The sequence below is a fragment of the Podarcis vaucheri genome (assembly GCF_965113315.1).
Source record: "Podarcis vaucheri genome assembly, chromosome: 11".
Taxonomy (NCBI): Eukaryota; Metazoa; Chordata; class Lepidosauria; order Squamata; family Lacertidae; genus Podarcis; species Podarcis vaucheri.
Window position 1 is genome coordinate 47,061,835 of NC_138749.1, and position 6,000 is coordinate 47,067,834.

Genomic DNA, 6,000 nt, shown 5'->3' on the forward strand with positions numbered 1-6,000 from the left:
ATGACTTCTCAGGCTTGGGCATTTATGTGTTGTCTGCAAGTGACATCATTAGTGTCACGTGTAAAAAGGTAAAGGGACCCCTGACCATTAGGTCCAGTCACAGACGACTCTGGGGTTGCAGCACTCATCTCGCTTTAATGGCCGAGGGAGCCGGCGTACAGCTTCCGGGTCATGTGGCCCTGGCGAGCCAGAGCAGTGCACGGAAACACCATTCACCTTCCCACTGGAGCGGTACCTATTTATCTACTTGAACTTTGGCGTGCTTTCAAGCTGCTAGGTTGGCAGGAGCAGGGAACGAACAAAGGGAGCTCACCCCGTCGCGGGGATTTGAACCGCTCACCTTTTCAGATGGTCCGCCCCCGCCACTTAATGGATCCAAATGGTTTCCAGAGAGTGGTAGGGGATGCTTTATCCCATGTTGATGGCCTTTAAGCCGATTCCCTGGTGGCCCGCTGGAATGTGGAGTTAACCAGGGCTATTGACTGTTTGGCTCCGAAGCGCCCTCTCCGATTGCATGGAGCCCGGACAGCCCCGTGGTTTTCCAAGGATCTGAGGGCAATGAAACAATCGTTGAGACGGCTAGAGCGCCGGTGGCGGATAACTCATTCCGAATCTGACCGGACACAGGTTAGAGCTCAACGTCAAGCCTACCAAGTGGCGATAGCGACGGCGAAGAAGAATTTCTTCACCGCCTCTATTGCATCTGCAGAAAACAGCAGCAGGAGACTTTTTCAGGTGGTTCGCAATTTAGCGGAACCACCTGCGACATCTGGGCCCAGTACGGGCCACATGATCTCCTGCAATGATTTTGCAAAGTTTTTTGCAGATAAAATCACTCAGATTCGGAAGGAGCTAGACACCACCGTGGGAGCAGGGCCGGGGCGGGAGAGTGCTAGAGTCCTGTCTAGTCAAGTTGTGTGGGATCAATTCCAACCTGTTACCTCTGAGGATGTGGACAGGCTGCTTGGACGAGTGAAGCCAACCACCTGTCTCCTGGATCCTTGCCCATCCTGGCTTATAAAAGCTAGCCGGGAAGGACTGGGCGATGGGCTTCGTGGGGTGGTGAATGCTTCCCTCCGTGAGGGAGCCTTCCCAGACCTGCTGAAAGAGGCGGTTATTAAACCGCTTCTTAAAAAACCATCTTCAGATGCGGCCACGATGGCCAATTATCGCCCAGTCTCAAATCTTCCATTCTTGGGCAAGGTGATTGAGCGAGTGGTTGCTGAACAACTCCAGGCACGCCTGGAAGAAGCGGACCATTTGGATCCCTTCCAGTCGGGATTCAGGCCTCATCATGGGACTGAAACTGCCTTGGTCGCACTGGTTGATGATCTCCGGCGGGCTAGGGACAAAGGTGAGAGCTGTTTCCTAGTTCTGCTGGATCTCTCAGCGGCGTTTGATACCATTGACCATAATATCCTTCTGGACCGTCTTGAAGGGCTGGGAGCTGGGGGCACTGTCATACAGTGGTTCCGCTCCTTCCTCCTGGGCCGTGTTCAGAAAATGGTGGGGGGGGGAATGAGTGTTCAGACCCTTGGGCTCTCACTTGTGGGGTGCCTCAGGGTTCTGACTTCTCCCCCATGCTTTTCAACATTTACATGCAGCCGCTGGGAGAGATCATCAGGAGGTTTGGGCTGGGTGTTCATCAGTATGCGGATGATACCCAGCTCTACCTCTCTTTTAAATCAGAACCAGTGAAGGCGGTGAAGGTCCTGTGTGAGTGTCTGGAGGCGGTTGGAGGATGGATGGCGGCTAACAGACTGAGGTTGAATCCTGACAAGACAGAAGTACTGTTTTGGGGGGACAGGAGGCGGGCAGGTGTGGAGGATTCCCTGGTCCTGAATGGGGTAACTGTGCCCCTGAAGGAACAGGTGCGCAGCCTGGGAGTCATTTTGGACTCACAGCTGTCCATGGAGGCACAGGTCAAATCTGTATCCAGGGCAGCTGTTTACCAGCTCCATCTGGTACGTAGGCTGAGACCCTATCTGCCTGCGGACTGTCTCGCCAGAGTGGTGCATGCTCTGGTTATCTCCCGCTTGGACTATTGCAATGCGCTCTACGTGGGGCTACCTTTGAAGGTGACTCGGAAATTACAACTAATCCAGAATGCGGCAGCTAGACTGGTGACTGGGAGCGGCCGCTGAGACCATATAACACCGGTCTTGAAAGACCTACGTTGGCTCCCAGTATGTTTCCGAGCACAATTCAAAGTGTTGGTGCTGACCTTTAAAGCCCTAAACGGCCTCGGTCCAGTATATCTGAAGGAGCGTCTCCACCCCCATCGTTCTGCCCGGACACTGAAGTCCAGCTCCAAGGGCCTTCTGGCGGTTCCCTCACTGCGAGAGGCCAAGTTACAGGGAACCAGGCAGAGGGCCTTTTCGGTGGTGGCGCCCGCCCTGTGGAACACCCTCCCATCAGATGTCAAAGCGATAAACAACTACCTGACATCCAGAAGACATCTGAAAGCAGCCCTGTTCAGGGAAGTTTTTAATATGTGATATTTTAGTGTATTTTTCATCTTTGTTGGAAGCCGCCCAGAGTGGCTGGGGAAACCCAGCCAGATGGGTGGGGTACAAATAATAAATTCTTCTTCTTCTTCTTCTTCTTCTTCTTCTTCTTCTTCTTCTTCTTCTTCTTCTTCTTCTGATTGGCAAGCCCTAGGCTCTGTGGTTTAACCCACAGCGCCACCCACATCACGTGTACAGAGGCCCTAACTTTTCCCATGATGCTCCTCTTAGTGCGTTTGTCAATCAGTTCTACGAATTTTGTAGAAAAAATCAAATCCACAATTCTGGATTAAGAGGCTTTAGAAAATGCTGTCAGTGTATACTATATATACACAATGCATATACTGATTCTTGCTTTACAATATGTTTTTATAACCCTTGAAGCCCATGTTCTAAGAACGGTGAAACTAGTTTTGCGAGCCTTCAGGATTTAGGCTTATTGCTCGTGAACAACCAAAAAATTCCGGGCAAATTTAAAATAACGTGAAATTCTAGAATTTAGCTGACTTCTGAATTTGTGCAAAACCTTGCTTTGGTTCTGGCTGTGGGGCTCACTGGGGAGTGATGAATGCTTAACACCAACCTCCATACCCTGGAACATTTCTCCAATGAAAATAGAGACGTCCTATTTAACACCACCACCACCAACAAATTTAATAATTTATACGCTGCCCTTCTGACTGGGTTGCCCCAGCCACTCTGGGTGGCTTCCAACATATATAAAATCATAATAAAACTGTGAGGTGTTTATTATTATTATTATTCTCTATACACGCTTGCCTTCATATGTCTTCTAAAGGTCGTATAGTTACTTATATCCTTGACTTTGGGTGTCGCATAACTCCATACCCTCCAGCAATTCTCTTATGAAAATAGGGGTGTCCTAAGGAAAAGTGGTGTGGTGGCGCTGTGTGTTAAACCACAGAGCCTAAGACTTGCCGACCAGAATGTTGGCGCTTCGAATCCCTGAGACGGGGTGAGCTCCCATTGCTCGGTTCCTGCTCCTGCCAACCTAGCAGTTCGAAAGCAGGTCAAAGTGCAAGTAGGCGTTACTGCTATAGGTACTGCTCCAGTGGGAAGGTAAACAATGTTTCCGTGTGCTGCTCTGGTTCGCCCGAAGCGGTTTAGTTATGCTGGCCACATGACCCGGAAGCTGTACGCCGGCTCCCTCGGCCAATAAAGCAAGATGAGCACCGCAACCCCAGAGTCGGCCATGACTGGACCTAATGGTCAGGTGTCCCTTTACCTTTAAGGAAAAGTGGGACATTCTGGTATCAAATCAGAAACCGGACGGCTTCTGTAAATCTGGGGACATCCCTGGAAAATCGGGACCCTTGGAAGGTCTGCATACTCTGGACAGTACACTATTTTGAAGGCAGCCAATGACTGGTGGAGAGAGACACATATTCAGGTAGAGGGACACGGGTGGCGCTGTGGTCTAAACCACTGAGCCTCTTGGGCTTGCCGATTGGAAGGTCGGCAGTTCGAATCGCTGCAACGTCGTGAGCTCCTGTTGCTCTGTCCCAGCTCCTGCCAACCGAGCAGTTTGAAAGCACACCAGTGCAAATAGATAAATAGGTGGGGAGGTAAACGGCGCTGTAGTGGGAAGGTAAATGGCATTTCCGTGCACCCTGGCACTCATCACAGTGTCCCATTGTGTCAGAAGCAGTTTAGTCATGCTGGCCACATGACCAGGAAAGGTGTTTGTGGACAAACACCAGCACCCTCAGTCTAAAAAGCAAGATGAGCACCACACCCCATAATCGTCTTTGACTGGACTTAACTGTCCAGGGGTCCTTTACCTTTACCTACATATTCAGGTGTGAGGGGGAGAGATATTCTGCAAAGTGATGAATATGGCTGGCTGCTGAGTTATCTGATCAGAGAGACAACCTCTCTAATGAGAGAGAGAGAGAGAGAGAGAGAGAGAGAGAGAGAGAGAGAAAGCAAAATGCAAAGAGTCTGACAGCAGACACCATAATGGACTAGCTGTTTACCCAATGATTCACGTTTATTTCCTCTGTAGAATAACACACACACACACACACAGTCACAGGCATTTCCAAGGCTTAAAAAAGGCGATTGGATGTAGAAAGTAAAAATGCCTGTAAAGTAGCTCAAATGGTTTTTTAAAAAATGAAAGCACAATTCAAAGCTGCAGAAATAACATCCTTGAAATTGCATTTAAAGCCTAGGGTGCCATAATTATGAGAATTTCCTCAAAAGGAAAGAATTCAGAAATGCTGGTTCCCAGAGGAGATGGATTTCAACAGACTTGGTGCCAATAACTTACTCAGTGCAATGACTTGTTTGGCTGTCCTGATTGGACAGGGTCCCGATGTAGACATGTTATTTCTATGTGCCTAGTATAGTAAAATATTCCTTTCCTCCTGCATTTTTGGGAATTATTTCTATCTTCCCTTTGCTTCTAAAACAGACTATAAGACCTGTTTATAATCAATCACGCTTCTCTCCCTCTCTTTCACGCACAAGGCTAAAGGTCTGTGCCTGGCACAGATCCTTTTGTATATCATTCCTTACATACCACACTTGTCTCTTTTAGTTCACCTTTAGTTCACAATGATGTGTAAATCACAATGATGTGTTAATCCTCAATGTATAATTAATTGTGTGAGTTTATATAACAATCTAAACATTAGTAAACACCTTAGTCATAACATTATCAATCTTAAGTCATAGGTGGATTAAGAGTTTATATGCCTGTCTAAATACAGCTCTAACATTCTGTCTTTCATGTGCCAAAGATCTATGGAGCTATGTAAGCCCGCCTTACATACAAATGAGCCAATAGGATTTCAGTTTCTTTGTCTTGTATTGAGCCAATCAGCCACTGGCACATTCGTGGCCATGCTTGTTGTAACTTTGAATAAAAGGAGATGCTGTGAGGCTGGAGGAAAAAGAATCTCTCTCTCTCTCTCACCTTCATCTGGCACACACGCAAGCTCTCTGAAAGAAAACATCTCGTTGTCTGTTTTTATTCATCTCTACAAACCCCCAAAATCCACATCTGGTGACCCCGACGTGATCCTGAAGAAGGGTAAGTAATCAGATCCCAATAGAGATCCCAATAGAGATCCCTTTAGAGCCAAAAGCATTCCTCATACTAATCCGACTGGGAAAAAGTCTAAAGCGCTTAATTCGTTAGTATGGGAGGGGATTTAAGTAAGGTGCAAAAGGCTCATGCGAAAGAGCTTCTTTCGTTAGTAAGACAGACAATAGACAAAGTCCAAATTTCTCTAAAAGAGATTGAACAGCTGCTGCAGGAGATAAATCATCAATGTCCTTTTTATAAAGCAGAAGGCACATTGCAAATTAGCACATGGGAGAAAATCGGCAAAATTTTATTTTCTGAGCCACGTGCCCAAATCAGCTGCCTACTCACGTGGCAAAAGTGTGCTACCGCCATAGCGAAATTAGAACAATCTTCTCTTTCAATTTCTTCACTGCTGGTAACTGAAGAAATCACTTCCCC